Raw genomic sequence first — 22,403 nt, 5'->3', positions numbered from 1 at the left:
AGTTGGAGACTTTTTTTCCTTTTCTCAAGGAACTAAACTAATAATGATTTAAACTGACAGATTATTTGCTTTGTGGCAAAAGACATTTTTAATTGATAGAAGTTGCTGAAGTCACAACATGAATTCCAAATCTCAATGAAGTGTAAATCCATTTTTGTCTTTTATCTGCAGGGTATTTATTACAGCTGTAAAACACTTTGTAGCTCTCAACATGCTAGGAACTTTTTCCTAATACCTGATAAGTCAAATCATTTATCTCTACAATCTTTTGCATAAAAGTTCCTAGCATGCTGATGGATATAGGAAATAGTTCATTACATTATTTGTGGGCACCAAAAAAGCAATTATTTTGTCAAAATTCATGCATGGACTACAAATGAAACTAAAAAGCAGATAGCTATATAAAAAGGGAATTTGGAAGTACACTTCAATATTGTTATTACATTTATAATTATTATTATTATACAATTTCAGAGTTTGGATTTGAGAATGAAATCACTCCACATGCTGACTGGGAAATATTTGGACAGAAGTTAATGAAATATGAAGAAGAATAAGAAGTTGTTTTGTTTCTTTTAATTCTTTTTTTTGCAGATGCCTTTCCTCACTGTTAAAAGAAAGAATACTCGCTGCACTTTCTGCAGTGCCACAGTGGGTTGTTCTGGAGTCACACAACTCTAGGGCTGGGAACAACTGTATCACAGGAGACAGGAACAAAAATATTTTATTAGATCTTGGAGAACAGTGTACTTAATCACACTGTCCTTCTGCTAGTTTCCAGCCCTAGCTTGTGCAAGACCAAAATTAATCTCTGAAAGGCTACATACTCCCTTTATTCAAAGGGACAAAAATATCTGGCCTATTTTGAGCTGTGTCTTCAAACACTGTAGGCCAACAAAGTTACACGTAACATAGCCCATAATATTGAAAACTCAAGACAATTACAAATAAGCATTTCTAAAAACATGTCACTAACAGGCAAGTTAATGACACTGTCATTCCCTTCCCATCATTCAAAACATACCACCACCCTTTGTCAGGCTTTTTCTCCCAGTATCTCAAAGGTTTTACAGCTCCTTGGATCCTACAGCCTTTTGGAAGGATTAGGGATGTAACTTTGTTCTTCTGGCTTCAGAAAAAGATACATGTTTCTCATCCATGTGTCTAAATTCTTGAGTAAAAGGATGGCATTAAAAAAAAAAAAGACACGCGCCTTACAAAAAACCAAAAAGGCCAAGCCAACAGTATTCCCCATATAGTACAGAATCCCATTGTTTTTCAACAGCTAAAAAAAAATCAAGAAATAAAAACCAAATTTAAGACTCTAATGTTATTTCTTGGCATTTTTAAAAGCCAAAAAGAAATTATTATATCTGAAAACTAGATTTCAAAGTCAGAGATTTATCTGGCCGAAGACTGCTCATTTTTACCACCCACATGTTTTATTAAAGCAATTCTTTAGAAGAGTTCGAGTGACAGTCTCCATTCAGTCATGCTCAAAGACACAAAGATTTTAGATATTCCTGCTTTCTGCCTCACACACTATTGAGGTACACAACTAAGAATAACCTTTTTGCATAATTCTTCCATCTGCCTCCTCAGGTAAAAAAACATGTCAAAAATACAGTAAAAAACATGGTAAGTGAAAAAAGAAACATCAATGATAAGGAAAAATTGGTATGAGGTTACTTTAGAAGTGAATGAGATGTTCTTCCAACAACTCTGATGAAAAAAGAATAAAATTATCTTTGTATTTTTGAAAAGCTGCTGAATGGTTTTGCACCACATGTTCTGTGAGTATAAAAAAATATCTCTCCCAAACTCTTCTAGCATGTAACACTCTACCCCCAGAGAAATATGCTTCTGCCTTCCAAAAAATGTAAGTCATGAATTGAAAAGTTACTGAGGATTATTTTGAACATCCCAGCATAGAAAGCAATACAGCCTTTATTAAGTCCATGTTCAATATAAAACAAAACCTGTTGGAAATGTATTTCAGTGGTCACACCAAAAACTGCAGCTCTGTCTCCTGAGAAGGCAGGAACACAAATAAAAAAGCTTTCAAGAATCTGGGTCACATTGGGCGTCATGGTCCCAAGACTGGAAGAGCAGCAGGACTGCTTAGGGGCCACCCTGGAACTCAGCTGCTCAAATGGGTTGCGCAACATCACGGTGAGAGCAAGAAGGAGCTGCTAACCTGAACACAGACTCTGTTTCTGTTTTGTAGGAGGCAGAATATCCTGAGAGGTTCAGCAGTGGCACACTGACAGCAGTAAAGCCTCAGGTAGTCTTGGGAGTCTCCTAGGAGGAAAGGACCAAGAACAGAAGATGAAGAGAATGGCAGGGGGAAAATAGCAGTAGAAAAAAGGACACTTCTGGAAGAAAAACCAAATCAAATCTAGCAATGTGTTTAGTCCTATCCTTTCTTATCCATGCCTGAATCTTACACCGCACATTTTCATCCCTAATTTTCTTTTATGGACACACATATCATGTTGATTATATCCCATGGCAGGTGATGCACCACAATCCAGTTTCTAACCAGCTTCAGCCATGAGTTTCTGCTTCTCTGTGGGCTTGGGTGGTGCGTCACTGTAACCTTGGCTACAGGGCAGCTATTGATTCAAAATACAAATACAGTGTGAGAGAATTTTACAGCACAACAGGGCTATTGTGGCCAGCCTGAACGGCCCCTCTTTCAGCAGCAAATGGAGAATCCAAGTTTCTGAGCACCTTGTTGGATGTTTTACATCTAACATGCTACATTTAGCATTCTAATTTCTTCTTGTACTTCTTCAGGAACTCATGACTGAGATATAAAAGTCAGAATGCACGTGCAGCATACTATGACATTAATAGGGCACAAGCATAGAACTAGAAAAGTGTGCCATCAGAATGAAGTCTTTTACAGTGATGAAGAAAATGAATGATATAAAAATCACAAGACCAACAAACAAGAAAACAAAAAAGAAAACAAAAAGAAAACAACAACAACAACAAATTGCCACCAGTGCCACCACTGCAGTTGTTGCCCAACATGGAAATAACTCCTTAGCATCATATTCTGCAACTTGGCTCATCCCAGCCACTGCCATCATGAATGATACTCAAGAATTTTTTCTCCAAGACTTTTATGACTTCATTTTGTCTTCATTTTGATAAAAACTCACCCTGTGACTGAGATGGTGTGCTACTGATTAAAGACAGAGCTCTGAGTTAAAAATGTGGTTCAGATGAATTATTTTTTGAACAAAAAAAATATCTGGACAAAAGCCAATCTGCAGAATGCCCATGATTATTAAAATGTTATTAAATACCATAATTTAGCTATTTTTCTACTGTTTGTCACTACCATTCAAAGCAAAAGCATTCTACCTAAGTTTGAAATACGAGCAAAAATTTAGAGCAGCAGAGAGTCATACTCATGGGAGCCTGTGTCCTCCCCTGCCTGCAATCCCATCCAGGCAGGAGCAGCTTTCCCCTGTGAGGCTCCCCCAGGTTCTCCCAGTGGCTCCTCACAAGCGGACTCAGGCTGGCTGCCTTTCCTGCCAGCCACCTGGGGCAGTGACACCAGTGACAACAGAAGTGGTGCAGCATCCAGGGGGATTTGTGCATGAGCACCCCCATGCAGGATCCTGCTCCTTAAGCAACAGAATCACAGAATGGTTTGGGTTGGAAGGGCCTTAGAGACCACCTAGTTCCACCCCCTACTCATCATGGCAGGGAATTTTCTCTAAGCCACATCCAGCCTGGTCTTGAACACTTGCAGGGGTGGATCAACAAGACTTGGTACTCTAGGGAATTGAATTTTTATTTATTTTCCATTCATGATGTAGCACTCATGATTTGGGCATAATTTTTAATAAAGTGTACAGAAGAAAGGATAGTAACTCATATAGTATATCAAAACAATTACAATATTATATTTTTAAAAAATTATACTCTTCCTTACACTTGACGCTTCCTTACTTTTGATTCCCCTTATTCTTTCCTCCCAAAAAAGTTAAAATCTGATATGATCCCCTTTCAACATTCTGTGAGTTCCTCCAAAATTCTGAGGGGATCCTGGTCTTAAAAAGTGTCCATTTTGAAATAGTCCAGCAAAAATTTTCCCTTTCTAAAATTTTAATTTCTTCTGGTGAGTGACTGTATTATTGCCTATAAATGAGAAGTGTAAGTGTATGTTATTTTGAAATTTTAAGTACTTAATATGACATATGGGAACTTCTTGTGATAGTTAAATAAGGTACTTTCTCTATTGAATAAATATGAGCACAGACTACACATTCTTATTTGCATTATAAGGAATCCACATTATGTGTGTAAAATAATTCTCATAAGAAGCAATGCATGTTTAATTTGCTGCTTTATTAAATACATTGTAATTAGTGGAAATTATACATGAAAATATTATTACTACATGCTAAAACTTCAATGACTTGCTCACCTTTTCAATTTTTTTAATGCAGTGAAACATAAAGACATAGGATAAACTTACATCCCCACATATTCCCATCTTATTGGATCCCTTCCATGCGATCCTTTGCTTAACAGTGTGAAGTCAGAAATGGAAGATGTATACTTATTGAATAAAATTTGTTTGTAGCAGATGTATTAGCAAGCCTTGGAATGCATTTTATTTAAATGCATAAAATTTCCAACAGCTAAAAAAGAGAAGTGGCACTGCACACTCCACAATTTCATATTAACCACAAGTATCTGGTCAGATTTATGTAGGAGGTGAGGTTCAGGCAAATTCTCAGTCTTTTTCTTCCTTCCTCATATATTTTACGCTTCAAATTCACTAAATAAATTTGAGTTTAAAGTACTCCTCAGGATCTTCATGCTGTCCTTCCTACTGCATCAAATCATGGTGCTGGCTTTGCACCATGAATATGATCAGAGTTTCTAGTCCAGAAAGAGGAGAGAAACAGATTTACTCAAGAATCCAGAATTACTAATTTCAAATAAAACCACTGATCCAAAACCCAAAAATGCTTTGGAAATCCTTAGTCATTTTGCATCTCAACAGAAGAAATTTAAATGAATTTAGGCTTACAAAATCCTCTTTGACTGCTCACTCATACTCTTGTCAGTTCTGTCAATTAATCCAGTTACTCAAATTTGAACAATAAAAGTTCAGACATTGTAAGTGAGGTTTGAAAATACTTTCAGCAGTAGCCTTATTTTATTTCATTTTTAATTCCTGTTTAGTTGATTTCTTTCACCGTGAAAAATCAAATGCTGAACATGTATGAACATATTGTATTCTGAAAGGAAATAAAATAATTACTGAATAAATCAATAAAAAAATTACGAACACACTGAAAATCCTTATGGTAAAAATATATTTCTTTAGCAAAATAATGTTTCCTATCAAATTACTGAATAAATCAATAAAAAAATTATGAACACACTGAAAATCCTTACGGTAAAAATATATTTCTTTAGCAAAATAATGTTTCCTATCAAGGAAAGGCGATAGAGAAGGTATTGAACTCTTATGCAAATTTAACCACAAGGTATTTTCTGAAGAAAATCTGGAAGTTGCAGTAATGTTTCCAGAGTGGAAAACTATAGCCTGCTATGTTCAGAGAAGTATGGGAAATAATCAGGAGGAAGAAACTGGACCTGGGATTATGCCAAGTTACTTTGTTGCAGTAATATCACTATGCCCTAAAGCCTGTTCTGTAAATGAAGGGCTTTTATCACATTTAATGTAAACATGATGTAGGAGGTGAAAGAATTTTGATAAAATTGCTTTTATCAAAAGGATTTGGATATGGATTTTGACTTTCATGTACATTTGGGAACTGACAGTTTCCAGGTGCAACCTGCAGTCGTTCTGCACATCTGTGCCTTCTGCTTTGAGGCATAAATTGTACCATTGAACCCAATTACTAAACCTACTGCCTACACTGGGGGTCTTGTTCCAATGAAAGTGATTTACTTTTTACTTGGAACTGCATGATCAGGCAAGCAAGAACATACAATCATATTAATTGGAAATATTTCAGGAAATATGACCTAACATGGAGTATTAAATGACAAAAAAAAAAACCAAAAACCCTGACGGATAACAGTCTATATTAAAAACATCACATATTCAAAAGTCATTCAAAAATTTTATCATCAGCCATTGCAGTTTCAAAAGTGTTTTCTCTAAACTACATTAGTAGTGAAAACCAATAAATATAAAGTATGTACATATGTATAGGCATCATTTTTCAAAGCCAAACATTCACAGGACAGCATGAGTGCAACACCATTGTGTAGACAGGGAAATCTGGCAAATCTTGGTGAGGAGCTTGTATTGTGCAATGTGTCTGGGCTTCCATTCTAAAACTTCATTAGACTCTCCAGTTCTGATCCAAGCAACCATTTTTTTTCCAAAATGGCATATGTTCAGTGCAGTGTGATGACTCTCCCTGAGGACTTTGCAATTCACAAACTTAAAAATCTTTAATTTAAAAATGCACTGTAAGCACACTTATGTTTTCAACTTTTTTCCATCCCAAAGTGATACTCTGCCTTGCTTATCTAATGCACCATATCTTGGGTGCAGTTTTTAAACACTTGCAATCTGGATTTTTTTCAGATATTTAAAATATCTGAAGTACTTTGTTTTTTAAAAGAGCTGGGATGACTGGCGTTCTGCATAGCAACATATTTAGTAGTTTTATCTCACTTTTAATACAAGAGCCCTTTTATAAAACTTAGTTTGCACATTTAGCAATAATTGGAATCAGTGTGTCATGAATCCTAAACCGTTTACCAATTAGCGAGTTGGTCTAGATATGTTGTAATTATTTTATTGTCATGTCTGTTTTCGCTTCACACTTAACAAGTCAACTGTTAATATTAGCATTAATATTCTTAAATAAGGATAACATATCAAAAATATGTATATCTTCATGTGCCTAAACTCATGTGTTGTGCTTGTAAAAAGAATGCCACTGAATTGTGATGAAAAATGTTATGCACTCAAATGCAAGGAAATTACTTTGAAAAGTTACTCAAAAGAACTATTACTGTGTCCTTCATATTAAGCTAATCACAAAGAATACCATCTATTCTATAAAATACATTTACAGCAGTTAGATGCAAAATGAATTATGATAAATAAAATAAGAATTGCTACTATTTAGTAAAGGTGATTACAAATCTTTGTTGATTAAATTTTGCAAACTGCTATGTCCACTAATGAGCACATAAGCTGATTTAGTAGAATTAGTCCTTTGTATTTGGTAGAGTAATACATCCCTCTTTGTGTTGAAGGGACAAAAGAGAAGTGTCATCAGGAGCTGTCTGCCTGCACACACAAACACACTCTATAGAAATTGCCATGTTATTGGAAGCATAGAGGAATGCCACTAGGAAAACACAGGAAACCAAAGCCAAGATTTGAGATAGCAAAATTGATTTATCAGATGTTTTGATTCAGATTGGAGAGGGACACTTCAAAAGCCCCTGGTTTGCTGCTGCTGTTAAAAGCGCCTATGGCATTCTTTATGATTATTAGTGAAACAGAAATTAAATAGCAGCTGACCCGTACAGTGCTCACAGGAGTCACATGGCTCAGGGACCCAGATACTGCAGGGCATCACTGTGTGATGAGCAGCACGTACAGACCCACTCAGGATCTGCCTTGGAGTGCCAGTGCAGATGAATGAAGGAAATTTGATGAAGCTTCCTAAACTGATGCCACGCTAAGAATGAATGTTGCTTTCTCTTTTAAACAATATATGACTTGTTTGTAAGCTTCTGTTCAATTAAAAAAACCAACAAACTCATGTGATGTCTCAGTAATGTTTACTGAAATAGATTAATAGAAGGATAATCCTGAAAGATTCAAAATGCCTTTTGAAAGAAGTTATAGGAAATATAGCATTGCCATTAAGTAGATGTACATTGACTATCTCAAGTGTGGAAAAAATACAGCCATGCATTCTTTAACATGCAAAAGGTAACATCAACATGCTAATGCCAGACAACATAAATTTGCTAACAGCATTATGTAGGAAGAGCATTGTTTCTTGGGCAGAATATTTTGAATTACTTGGCTTATTTGTAAAAAAAAATTGGTGCCATAGGTTTTAACACAAACTCAAACTGATGACAAATCATGAATGACATTGACCCCTTCCTCTTTTCAGCAGCAAGCTATACAATGTTAGCACTAATTTCCTGCTGTTGTGACTCAGGCAGCAATCTGCCATTTGGAAGAATTCTAGAAGCTTAGAGAAAGAAGTCTGTTGCTTGAAGATGCCTAGACATGGAAGTGTAATTATTAATAACTTCTACTATGTTTAAATGGTTGAGTGTGTTAAAAACACACAAAGGTTATTGTTGTTCTATGTGTATCTCTTCTGCCTAAATATATGCTGCAACATAATCTATGTCATAAGTATTAATTTCATCCAGTCTTTCCAAACTATATTTTTGTATAAGATAGGAAATGTGGGCTATAATTCCCTGATTTCTAATGTTCTCTACTAAATGACATTTGAAAGGGTTCTGTGGCATTTGTTTTCTTTTCTTCCTCTCCTTTAGCAGCAAAATGGTATTTCATCACAAATAGACCAAGCACACACAGCAGATCTGGAAAAAATTAGCCTTCAGCTATTAGTTTCTAGCTCTAACACTAACTCAAAACTTCGCATAGTTGCTTTATACAACAAAATGAATAAAATTCAGGTTTCCTGATAAGCTGACATGTGGCTGCAGAACTAGTGCCTGCACAGCTCCAGTCTCAACTTTATTTTCCCAAAACGATCCCTTTGCAGAGCAATGGTTTTCACCAGCAGATAAAAGTTTGCTGCCACTGCTTCATGTACAACCTAGAAAATTCCCTTTGAAAGCATCCTTTCTGATTCCAGGGATGTCCATTTTTGAAAAGCTTAATTCAGCACTTGCCTTTGCAGAACCATTTGTACCCATCCTAAAGGTTTTCTTGACCCAATAGAAAAGGAACATGTAGGAACCAAAATCAGATATATGTTGGTGAAGGTCTTGAAAAGCAGTTGAACACCGGTCAGGCATGAGGCATTTTCATTAAAATTTTGTGAAGGCCCTATTTAAAGTGTCGCTGCACGGAAGCTCAATATTGCCATTGTTCAGCAGGATTTAGCATTTTTCTCTGATGGGCTAGATGAAGGAGACGGACATTGGACCTCCCTACACCAGACAAGCTCCAGTGAAGACTGTCCTTCTCTGTTACCATCAAACTTTTCAAAATGAAATGAACCTAAAATATAACAACATTTTTAGGCAGACAAATGAGAGTCTGGCTATTGAATTTTCATTCATAGAGGCTTGTCCAAATAATAACCTTCTGTCTGCAGTCACCTTCTTATGAACAACTTAATTTAAGATGATTTCAGGGGCAGAAAATTAAATCATTCACAGTGAATAGATCTTCTAATAACAAGACACTTTTATCTCACAGGCAGCAGTGTTGTCAGTACTTGGGCATAATTGGGACTAGAAATTTGCAATTTTGCTGTAAAGCAGCTAACCCAACAATAGAGACTTGTAAAATAGACTTAATATTGACTCAGGCTGTTTACTTGAAAAATTTTACCAGCTACGTGACATTTTGCTTTGCTAAGTATTAATGGGGGCAGGGTCTAAGGTGAGTCTTGTTTCCAAACCAGTCACTTGCCCTAGTTATTCATACTCTCTTAGCTGAATGGTGGTGGAAGCAAATTTATCTTCTGGGATTTTGGAAAACTGACTTAAGAATCCTTAATGCAAAACACAATCCTATTGTAACCTAAGCTTAGGAGAGGTTAGTGTGGGGAGCTGGCATTTTTGGTGAATAACTGGGTACCATGGGCTTTTGCCCATGGGAATGTGAACAAAACATTGAAAGCAGTATTAAGTGATAGAAAGGTCAAAGTTAAGATAAACATCTGAAAGTAAGACACTTCAAAGTGTCACTTTGTCAGTTACACTTCGAAATACGGACAGTCACCATTTCCCTCTAAAATGAATGTTTCTTAAGCTCTTTCTCTTCAAGATGAAGTAAGCACTGGAAATTGGAATTTCCTTTGAATCCCCTCACTCATCATGTTTCCATTAAAGGTATTATGTTTATCTTGTAAGTGGTTCATAGGCCATTTAGAAATACTACTACATCAGACATATGACTATTTATATTTTTTTCAACATAATATCACTGCAGGAGGTGCAATGTGGCCAACAGTTACTAAAAATGTCCCAGGTCATTCATAGATGCTTGAGACCTAGGCAACCATGATAGTAAAAAAACATGGGGTCATTGTTAGTTTAAACCCTGATCAGCAGATATGATCTTTCACATCAATTTGTATTGGCATTCAGGCAAGTTTCTGGACAGTGCCTTCTGGAGTTTCCTGATCTCCTTGCAAGGAGAGAGGTTGCCTTAAAATGCAATTGTATCATCCATATTACTCCTATTTCCTAGTTTGTGTGTTCATCAACTGCAACAAAGAAAATCAGGAATCACCTATTTTTCCCTTTCTAGTTCCTCTAAGGTATGACAGTCAGAATGTGACAGTGCATAGTCATCATTTACTTGTATGTCATAGGATTTTGACATTTGTAAATTGTATAACAAATAAAGCCCAATAATTTAATAAATAAACCCCTGTGATTGTTTCTTGGAGTTTTAGCTGTAAGTTGTAGTCATGATGTCACAGAATTCTTTAGGTTTGAAGACAGTCCTGGAGAATATCTATTCTGAAACTTTGCTCAAAGCAGAAACCAATTCTAACATTAGATCAAGTTACTTCAGCTGAGTTTTTAAGATCTCAAGGATTGTGTTACAGACCAGTTTGGTGGGATAAACACAAAAACATATATTTCTGAACTTACTATTAACAGGAGGGATGTAGAATTTGTCCAGAGTTTTCTGTTCCAAGATCTCTGTTTTGCCACACATGTTCATCACATACTCACAAATCAGGTCCCAGTTCCTCTGGGCCAGCAGCTCAGATGAGGGGGAACAAACAGGCAATCATTGCCCTCAGTGTTGGGGTCCTGGCTGGTAGCTTGGCCATAACTCTTCCCCTGCAGGCTCTGCCTTTGCTGTGCTGGCATCCTTTCATGCTGTATCCCTGTACCCACCCAGCAGGAACTACTGTCTTAATTATTTATTGCTTCCTAACTCGGGTTGTAAACATAAGCTGTCAATGGCCTTGCTAATCATATAGCCCCAGGCAAATCTCTTTGACTTTCTGCTTAGCAAAGACCAATTACTAATTGTCCCCAGGGCCTCTGTCACCCTCTGGTATCCAGCCACCAAATGTTACAGAAAGTGTGAGGCTAAGCAGCAGTTGCATAAGAAGGTTCATCTGTACTTTGTTTGTCAGATCATACTGAACAAACATTGCCAGAGCTGGGCAGCTGTAGTCAAGGTCCCTTTTGCAGTGATTTTTGCTACACTTTTTAATTGTTGGCTTTTTTTTTTCCTTATATCCAGGCAAAATTTCTCTTGGAATTTGTAGCATTGTTTCTCGTCTTTTATTGTGCACCTCTGAGAAGTGACTGGTTTTGGTTTCTCTACAGCTGTTGTAAAGCAAAAATGTGATAGTTCAATGGAAAGCATTATTAACCCAGACACATCTGCCTAAAACAGCCAATTAGAGCCGGAAACATTAGAATACTGCAACCCTCATGTTTTTCAGATATTTTCAAAATTTACTGTTTGATGGAAATGACTCAGCTTGCTAATGCATATCTCCAGTGATGGTGGTAAAATAGGTAATTGGTTACAGGTGGGAAGACTTACATATACAGCAATTATGATAATTATTCCCGCCTGACCTCATCAAGCTCTTTTAACTTCCTACAAATTATTTTATCTCATAGCTTTGGAAAAAAAAAAGTTGCCATTTAAGGGCTAAGTATAAACATATAGGGGAATTACCCCAATATTTCCCCATACCTGTCATTAAGCCTTATGGCTGACAGCAATAAATAATAAAATTCTCTTTTGCTTGAGTTCATGAAGCCAAGTTTATGTGCCAAGTTTACCTGAAAGACAGTTCTGAAGACAAGTCACAAGTCACAGGATTTCCATAAGAATGTGGAAAGAGAAGTTTTACATGAATCGAAAGGATTATACCTGAGCAGCTCCGTCTCAAATCAACATGTTTAGTAACTGCAATAAATTAAAGCAATAAAGTTGCTTATTTTTAATGAACATATACTGTAATGCATGATTGAGTGCGAACATGTTTAGGACCATAATTACATTGAGATAATTAAGAAGCTAATTTGAAACACATTTGAATTAATCTGAAATACAGTCTATTAAAGTTCTGGGAATGGAAAGATAGCATTTCAGAGAATTATTTTTGTGTCTCCAGGAACACTGTAACTGAATGAGAACTGTTCTCCCTAGTCCTCCAGCAGTGCTAGAATCTGACTATGGAATATATTTCTAATGCTTCCCATCCACAGAAGATAGTATCAGGCTGTTTGTAATTGTAATCTGAAGCAAGATATATAGATTTTGATTTAATTTTGATTTATTTTCAATTCTTCTAACAAATAGTTTCTTCTTTTACTTTGTGATATAAGCAGCCTAAAACGGGATTAATTTCACTCATACAGCAAACTGACGCTTCAGTCATTTACTTGTCTAAATAACAGAAAATAGATATCCCAAAGAACAATCAACATTAAGAAGGCAAAAAAAAAGGACTTCAGATGCTAATTGAAATTTACTCTATATAGGTATAATTTAGTGTAAATGGTAACATAATCATTACTGATTATGAGAATCAATAAGGAAGCAAATGGCAAAATCAGAGTTTGAGCTGCATTCACTGAAGCCACCTCTTTAAATCTGAGAAGTCAGATATCAACTAAATTTGTTCTTTCTCTGTCTAGATATTTAAATATGTCAGCCATCCTTGAAAAGCTGTAATTCTAAAAGATATGAGGGCTTTATTTTGTGTTACTTAAAAGCAAACAAATAAAAACCACCAAAACAAAACAACTCTTCCCCCCTCTTCTTCCCAAAAAACTAAAACACAACATCTGTGGAAAGTCAGCATTAATTAGACAAATTGGAATCTAAAAAGACCAAAAGGGCATAGAAGAGAACTCTCCATTTTTCAGATATTCCTGTGATAATCAGAGCACAGCACAAAACCAGTAGTTTTAAGATCTGAGTATATTTCATTTTATAAGACAGCCATTTGGCCACAATTTTAGCTATTGGAAAAGCATAAACATAAATCATACTTTGCCCAAAGAAAATGTTGACCTGATAATCAGGATGCTAAAAGGCAAAAAGTTAGATATGCTCATTTGCAGATGACACCAAAGGTTGGGTACACCTGGGGTTTATCTTCAATTCTACACAATTCTGCACAACCAAATTGTACTAAAGTACAGGTAAGTACTAAACTGTACTTATCCCATATGAAAAAATAGCTTTTCTATAAAGCTAAAAAATCTTAGTCAAATAAAAAAATCCAAATTTCTTTTATAAAAATAGCTAAAGATTAATATCTTAAGGATCTTGCGGGTATTTTTGCTAACTGAATGCTACATTTTGTTATGTCTTAAGGAAAAAGGGGGAGAATGTGACATTAACTCCCGAAATAGAAGAATAAAAATAGAACATGGACTCTAGAAATTAATCATTCTTACTTCTGAGCTAATCCTGCAGGACTTGCACAAATTCCCTCCACCGAAGTGTTGCAAGTATGTAATTTGTGTGTATGTTTGCACACAGATGTTAGCTCATGGGTGTGCTTGACTTCTGTAACAGTGGCTGTGCTGCCGTTGTAACAGGAATTCTCTTTTCAGGAAATGATTCAGCTAATTCTCAAATACACAGCATTCATATGACAATTAACATTTCTTCTCATCTCATTTTTTGATGTTTATTCTTAGTGGCATTTCTGGCAAGACAACTACCACTAATTTCAGTGATAAAAAATGCTGACAACTGATACAGTCTTTCTGTGTTTTACTCAGCAATCCATAGCTTTGTTTGATGGGTAAGGAAGATATAACCATAAAACTATATATAAAAATTTCCAGAAAATAGCCACTAACTTAGGATCTTTCCATCTGAGTCACCCTGAGGCTCATTTTCCAGAGACAAGTGGAAATCAGGATGTCAGTCTCACCAAAGTCATTTGGGAGTCAGTGGCATTACAGACTCCTTTAGCCTAAGAAGAATCCTCCATGCGTCTGAGTTTCAAATATATTTAACATTTATAGCTCTCAATACTTACAGATAAACTCAGTTTGTGAAATGGAAAAATGAATAATTTGTTTTTTGGAAAATTTGGTTTTTATATAGATTAGAATTGCAAAATATTTATTTGGATTATCCAGTTTATCTACGTCACATTTTTGGTTCTCTGCACTTCATTAGGGCATCTGAAATAGTTGATTAGTCAATGTTTTCTTTTTCTAAAGGACATATCAAAGAAGAATGTGTTTCTGCACCCAAAATTCATACAAGACCCTTTCAATTTTAAATCCTCAACTTTGCATTCTGCAGCTCAGTTTTAAATTGTTTAATAAATTTAAAAATTATGTTCAAAAAATTCACTATTTTAATGTGTAACTAATCAGGTTCAAATAATTGATAAGTAAGGTACAGTGCACTCACCCAGTGACTTCAGAGGGATTCCTCAAAATACTTTTTTGTATATTTAATGCAAATAAGTTCTTTGTTTTAATTTCAAAGCAAAATCATGAAATTATGAAGTAACTTATTTAAAATATAGTTATGCTAAAACTCGCTTTATGAAAAGGTGTTGTTTTATCTATCTAATATCATGCTTCCCTGAACAATTTAGTTGTGCATTTCTTGAGGGCTGCAATTCATAAAAACTATGAAGAGAGGGAGAACTATGAGAAGAAAAGCATAATTTTTTAAGAGTCTGGCTCCTGAAAGATCTGGTGAATTTGATCTAAAAATCTAAGTCCTGCAGCATAATCTACCCAGGATTTTCGAGCAATCACAAAGAAATATTTTTATAGTTACAGATATTCTGTCAACTTCCCTTCAGAGATTTCACTAAAGTTGAATATTTCAGACTGATTCTGAGTTAGGAAATCAGTGTTGGCAGGGAGGTCAATCTGTATAGTTCTGCTCATGGAAACTTGCTTAAAAAGGAACAGGACCAATGTTTTCGGCAGCTGTGGGCAGACAATACACAAGCTGGACAAAGTAGGAGCAATTCCCTCTTATTTAAGAATCTTTAAAAATGTTAACAATTATGAACTTGCTCAGATGTGATATAACCATTGCAGGACCAGAAAGACCTCTCTGGAGAATCTTTGCAGGTAGTAATGCATAAAATACCATGATTTAGAAGGAAGCTGGTCAACAGAATTCTGCCACAGAAAATGAACTAAGAAGAAAAGTGCTGAAGCAATGTGTACTTCAAAAGATTCATAAACTTTGCAGGAGAAGCTTATAGATATTTTATAAGATTTATAAGCTTCTCCTGCAAAGGAGAAAATATCAACATTTTTTACAAAACAAAGCAAAAATGACAATAATTCAAAAATTAATTATCGTAATTTCTGGAGTTGTATCTTCTTTTATAGTCTTGAGTATTTTAGAATCACTGAGAAGTATTATGTTCTGAATATTACTTCCAACTTATCTGCAGAATACTCAAATAAATTCCTTAAATCAAAAGTCTAGTAGCAAAAATCATGGACAAAACTAATGTACCACTTAGCAAACTCTGATGAAAATTTTCATATTTTCTATGAATTTAATTTTAATTTAGAAAGACAAGACATGGAAGACAATACCCAGCTGCTGTTCAGCAGCACCTTTGGGTTGCACTCATTTCATATTGATGCACTTCATATGACTCATTTGGAATCCGCAGACTTATCCAAAATTGTATTTGCAGAAGCTATAGACAAGCAATTTTTGCTGTGAGAAGGTCAACCTATCTTTTTTTTTTTTTCCCAGCAAATTATTTTCTCTGTGTTTGGAATTCTTTCCATATCTAATAATTTTTTCACAAATGTACAGATCATAATGAAAGTACTGGATGTACAGTACCAGCTTAAGTCTTCTCTCTATTTTAGTTTTGTTCATAAAATCAAAGGCAAGGAGCTGTAAATGTAATTTGGTGAAGATAATAAATATAGCTTATGGAGATTAGAGAATTTACCAGACATTTCACTTGCTATTTTCAAACAAGATCCTCATCTGTCTTTTGTGGATGCTTGTATATTATCATCATAATTTTTAATAAAGTCTGAGGCTGAGGAATCAGCTTTTATATGAGGCAGAAGTGTGCTAGTTATTCACAGTAAGAAACAGATCCTTTACTCTCAAAATATTTGAAGGCTTTCATACCTCTTTATTAGTGACTACTGCTGTGACAATATGAGCTAATTTAATCAATTAAGGAAGAAGATTATGATTTCAAGAAAGACAAGTACTTTTAACTTTCAGAATTTCTCTACTTCAAGTCAGACAAAGCTCTGATCTGTTTGCTGGCATTCATTCACTCTTTCTATAAGGCTGTGAAAAGTTACCAGCTTTTCTTATGCACTGGGTCTGAAACTGTTTCATGACAATAGATCTGGGATTAGGAGAGTCAGAGATGCAAAATTTATGGACGTTGATTTTGATGTTTGGCATTTGATATTCCTGGTATTAGAGACACAGAAATCCATGTTTGTACTTGCTCAAGCTAAATCAGATCCTACTGCCCAAGTGACAGGGTCAAAAACTGTTGTATGGTCTGTCCCACCTCTCCCATGGATCCCCCTACATATGGATCATCAGGCCATGGCATTAAAGAAGATTTAGCATCTATTTCCCAGTAAAGGAGTCAGAGTCTGAATATTTAGTGCACTTACACTACTACTACTACAATTATTTTTTTTCTGTTTTTTGACCAAAATATATGACTCTTTACCAGAAAATATAAAAATGAAAATATTATATTGAAATAACCTTTCCCACAATTCAGGTGCCCATTTGGGTTTGTGAAAAATGTGATAATAAGAATTTTATCTAACTGAATAGTGTTTGAATACCTAAATGCCTTAAGTATTTAATTCCTGAATATTATACTGTATAACATTTCCTCTAGTGTTTAAGTGTTTATGATGGTGTGTTCTGGCAGCTCAGTCACCCATGGTGCTGCAGTGCTGGTGGGTGCATTTGTTTAACCAGAAATTTAAAAAGGGGTTCAAAGAGTTCTATAGCTAAATCTCAAAAAGCACAATCGATGTTTAGAACCAACTCTGCTGTTTTACTGAAGACTGAGGTTTATTTATGAATGAGGTTCCAGGGTGTTAGAGAGGCAGCAATCTATCAACAAAAGTGCTTAAATGGTTAGTAAGGCACTTAAAAATGTAACATAATATAATTTGTATGTGCTTTCTTTCTGAAATTAGGTTTTATTTTATCAGCCTTGCCAGCAGCAGTCCTAAGCTGTCTTTACTCTATCTGATGGTTATTTATTTTCCAATGCTTTTATATAATTAAACACTATTTTGATTCTATTAAGTGTGGAGGAAATAAGGTAAATAAACACATTATCAGACTTTATTTCTTCCTAAATGTGAACCAATATCTGATGTAATGTTTTAATTTCATAAATTAATTGGGGCCATTGCTAACAGCCATTTCATAAATCATCAGAATAACACATGCTCAGGTATTATATTCTTGGCCTGAAGCCAAAGAACTGGTATAACATAATAGGAGCAAATCAAGCCATGAACTAAAACATATGGATTAAAATGGAAAATAGATATAATTGAATAGCAATTTAAAATCTATCACTTTTACATTTTATTGTAAAATAATGTAATTTTTCTTCTGATAACACAACCCCATAGAAAACATGAATTAATCTTTTGATAAAGAATCATTACTCATGCAGGTATCAAGAGAAGGATCTCTAACAAAAATATCTTGTCCTGAAAAATTCTAAACCTTACCACCAATATTTCTTAACTAATAATCTTAAGAAAATAGAATGTCATTGAAAGTCTTCCTTATTTATTTCTTAATGTAAGTATCTTTATACTTTAAAGCAATAAACCCTGAAAAGAGATTTTAACATTAAATGTAAATAAGCCATTGCAAAAATGTGCTTTCATATAAAATGACATTTTTGAGAATTTCAGTTAACCAAATATTTAGGTAACTTAGGAGCCAGAATTTGGTTTTCTTTCTTACTGCATGCATTAAACAAACAACAACAACAACCAAAAGTACTAAGTTGTTATCTGGACTGTTTTCCGTGTTACTTTTTCCATCATCTATAAAACGTTTATGAATCTGAGACTAAAAAAAAGAAGTAAAATTAATAATTCTATATTTTAATAATTCTTAAGAGGTATCAGAGGTATCTTAACACTTGTCAGAAATTTAAAAAATCAAATTGATGAAAAATATATTCCCAAATTAAATGCCCCATTTACAATATATACAGATTTAGTTCAGAATATTCTTGCACAATCCAAGCTCCTGGCACAGGAGTTCAGAATAGGAATAGCAGATTAACAAAGATACTATTGCTCCACCTAGTGAAAAATCTGTAATACATCAGGCTTGAATCTGAAGCTGAACAACATACTTTTTGAATCTATCCACTTAATGGGGCCAAAAAAAAAATATTAATCCTTGACTTGAATTTTATTCATCTTCCTGTTGAAACAGAGTTCTGATTTTGAAGTACCTTCCATTTTTAAGACTTTATTGATAACCATTTGAGATAGAAGTCCTAAGTGGAAAATGGAACTGTAATGAAGATTACAAGGAATGGGATGTAGAATATACAATCTATAATATGTTAATGTTATGCCACCGGAATACTGCCTTTTGAAGCCATGTACATCTTCTGCCTGTTTTGTGAAGCAGATTAAATTGGTGGTCAAAAATATTAATTGCCTATTGATCTGAGAAAAAAGCTGTCAGAATTTGCATCTCTGTTCAAAATCAATGAGGTGATGAGGAAACCATTTGAGTGGTGCTCCTCAGAGAGCTGCAAATGTGGGAATTAATGGACCCCTTGCACTTCATATTGACTTGCCCGTACTTTTTATCTCAAAGTTTTGTCATCCTTATTTTGTTTCCAGGCTGTGTCAAGGATAAAACCTTCAGGATCCCTGAAGAAATGTAAAGATGTTACCTAGTGATTGTGAATTTTGTGACAGTTAATGAATTACTGATCCATGAAGAAGAGAAGAGGGTGCTCATCGCATGAACTTTTCTCACAAAGACACAATTAAGATAACAGAAAAGAAGTACTGACAGCATGAAGAGAAGGACTAGAGGTTAACACAGGATCTGAATCTTGTCATCCTCTGATTCGAGCCAGAACATGACTCTGAGCAGGAGGCTGCTGAGTTCATGTGAATATCAGTGTACAAAAGTACAAATTATTCACACCAAAGTTGCCCAATTTTGTAAGACAGTGTAGAAACTTTGTAAATTTCCATCTTCACTTCTGAAAGCATTCCAGAGCTGTGTTAGTTTGCTCAAATCTGCTTTTCACTAGGTTTATATCTACTGATAACGATTTTGTCCTGGCTTCTCTCCACAGACTTACCACTCTAAGTCTCTGATAAAAACCTTTTTATTACACTGGCATGTAATTCCTTGAACAAAGACCTAAAAATCAAAAGGCTTGCTGACCTAAAAAGCTGCTAGATTATCTTTTGAAAGAAAAGAAAGAGGGAAAGGGAACTCCTTGATATTTCATATCAGTGAGTAGCATTTGTGAATCCAATATCAAAAAACCACTTCTAACGAGGAACAGTTGTAAAAGATGCATTTTTCAATTGCAATTGTCAATCAAAATTTAATCAGATTATAGGAAAGTTAGGGGTGTGTTTTTGATGCAAATTCTCTCATCAAAGACAGAGTAAATTGGCCAGGGTGCAGGTTAACACAGGGTGTGTCAGCTGGATACATGTTTTTGGCACAAGAGGGCTTAGCTATTAAGATGATCTGCATGGGAACGATTTAAAAATAGCTACAAAGCATGGTTACTGGACTGTGTCTGTACACATAGAGTCTATCATTCTCAATCAATACTCATATATTTTATAAAAATACAAGGTATTTCATTTATTTAATACATTTTAACTTCTAAGCAGTCACAAATTTAAATGTGTTTGTACTATTTCTTCCATAGGTGAGAGCAGTTGAGCAAAGCTCAGAAACTGGGATAAATGCAATTGTGTTCTCTGTGGTTGAGCTACATTTCTATTACCCATACCAGCATACTTGTAGCATTCCACACCGTGCTAGCCTCCATGCAGTATCCAATTGCTTGAGGTATTCATTTTACAAGAGTTTCAGGTACTCAGCACCTCAGAAATGCTGAATCTCAGTTTACATATTGCAGTCAAAATTGTCCCGCTATTGTTTTTTCAGAAAATAAGGTATTTCAACAGGTCACATCTTGGAAAGATTTTTAGGAATGGGTCACACCCACCAGAAATTGACACTGGAACATTACAGAATTTACAGAGGTTAGGGAGTTTTAATGTAATTGCTTTTCAATGTCAGGAAAAAGATATGCAACAAAAAGTGCTCTAGAAACAGCATTCCAAAATAATCAAAATCTGTTTAGATATTATTGTGTTATAAAATTAAAATAGTTTTAATATCAGTAGTGCACATCTCATTATTTTTACAGAACCAATCTGAAAAAATTATTCTATTTTTGAGGGGGAGGGGGAGTGTGCAACATCTGGGAAAACAGGCTATGTTTTTACAACCACTTCTGATCTACAAGTAAGGAAGGAGCATTTTCCACTGACAGGATAGGAAATTACATCAAGAAATCTCCCATAGCCAAAGATAAAGAGTCAATATAAAGACAAATAAAGAAATTTGTTTCACCCATATATTGAAGCAACGTGGTGTACTGGTAACAGTGAATCTGTCACTCATAATGCGAATTATCTTGCAAACAATTGCATAGGCAAGATTTGAGTGAATTTTGTTTCTGCAAATATTAAAGCAAAGATCTGCCAGCTAAGGCTGATAGAGACTTCTAAACATGATTCCAAGATGAAAAAATAGTACCTTTACATACTTCTAATGAAAAAAAAGAGTAACCTTGAATTCATGTGATTTAGCCAAATTCCAATGATATAACACCACTTACGCACTCTTCTGCTGATTCTTTGTCATTTGTTCTTCACTACTAACCTCGTGGCTAAGAGCTGTTAACTGTGTTAAAAAAAGAAAAAATAGAGGAAGTTCAGAGAATATCTGTGGATATAGCCAAAACATTGGTAACACGGAAGGATTTTGTTTGTCACTTCTGAGTAAATGATCAATATATGGCAGACTGTTAATTTTAGATTAGCTGAAAACATAGTCTTTTTTTTTTTTTAATGTTTCCTTCCAAGTTTCTCTCAGTGGAGGTGAAAACTGAGGTGGCTTACAGCAGTGTTATGATGACCTCTTGTGGTTAAGTAATATATGCATTTTGAATCAAAGTCTCTTGAAAACTTCCAGTACCAAAGGTTAAATTCTATGCTTAGATCTGAAGAGCTTTGTGTTGTTAATGTTGCCTAACCTGAAATAACTCCTCCTCCCGAGCACACTATCAATATTTGTTTAGCTCACTGCTAAAAGATTCTTTTAAAAATATCTCAACCTTTGCACTCCACGAACATAGCAGGTGAGAGTATCGTGTTTTCTCACATGGTAATTTGTTAAAGGAAATTGACAGGTCTGCCTAAATAAAATCATTAGTATAAAACCTAATAATATTTAATAAAACTGTACTGCCCACTACAAGTGTAAAAGAAACTATATAAGCCACTCATTATAAGAAATAAGATTACATTGATAGGCTGCAACAGTAGATATTGAATGTATATTTTTTTGCATAAAATTTCAGTGCATGAACTAAATATATGCATCGTGTTTAAATTGCTGTTAAAGCTGTCTCTTTTCCTCAGCTTTTCTTTCAAGAAAAATCAGAGAACTGAGGATTTTCTGATGTTGCCAAATGCAGGCTATCAATCTGGATCAAATTACCTGACAACTTATCCTTTAGTAGATAAAATTGCTCAAGACTTTATCCTGATTTTCCAGTTTCTGAAATCATTCAAAATTACACTGATTTCATAAGACCACTTGGCTGAATGATTATACTTCAAGTGATGGTCCCATCAGTATTTATAGACCCATGGTAGTACTTTCCCACTGGAGGATCACCAGTGGTGGTATTTACACTTGCCAGGCAGTATTAACATGACCTTACTAAATTTAGGATTTATTGCAAAGCCACTCCTGCGCTGGCTCTGCTGTCTGAAGCTCTGGGAGCTCATCGGGAGCACAACCTTGGACTGGCCCCAGCTGGGCGTGTGCCACGCTGTGAGACGCTGTGGTGGCAGCTGGGGGAGCCTGAGCTCAGCTGCTGTGGGAC

General features: G+C 35.2%; 1 long non-coding RNA gene across 2 annotated transcripts in view; it reads right to left on the bottom strand.

The window, feature by feature from the left end:
* LOC113458796 (uncharacterized) overlaps positions 1–22,403 on the bottom strand; it is a 63,114-nt gene that overhangs the window by 18,421 nt on the left and 22,290 nt on the right. Inside the window, exons 1-3 of one of the 2 annotated variants that reach the window (XR_012583305.1) lie at positions 22,013–22,112; positions 21,129–21,193; positions 2,198–2,301 (exon numbers count right to left, since the gene is read on the bottom strand). This is a non-coding gene — a long non-coding RNA (uncharacterized LOC113458796). Of the gene's footprint in view, positions 1–2,197; positions 2,302–21,128; positions 21,194–22,012; positions 22,113–22,403 lie in introns of those variants that run through there. The other variant, XR_003379393.2, reaches the window with a different exon arrangement.

This window comes from Zonotrichia albicollis, chromosome 1 (assembly GCF_047830755.1).
Source record: "Zonotrichia albicollis isolate bZonAlb1 chromosome 1, bZonAlb1.hap1, whole genome shotgun sequence".
Taxonomy (NCBI): Eukaryota; Metazoa; Chordata; class Aves; order Passeriformes; family Passerellidae; genus Zonotrichia; species Zonotrichia albicollis.
Note: the sequence above shows the minus strand (reverse complement) of the source record. Positions and strands in the feature narration are given on the sequence as shown.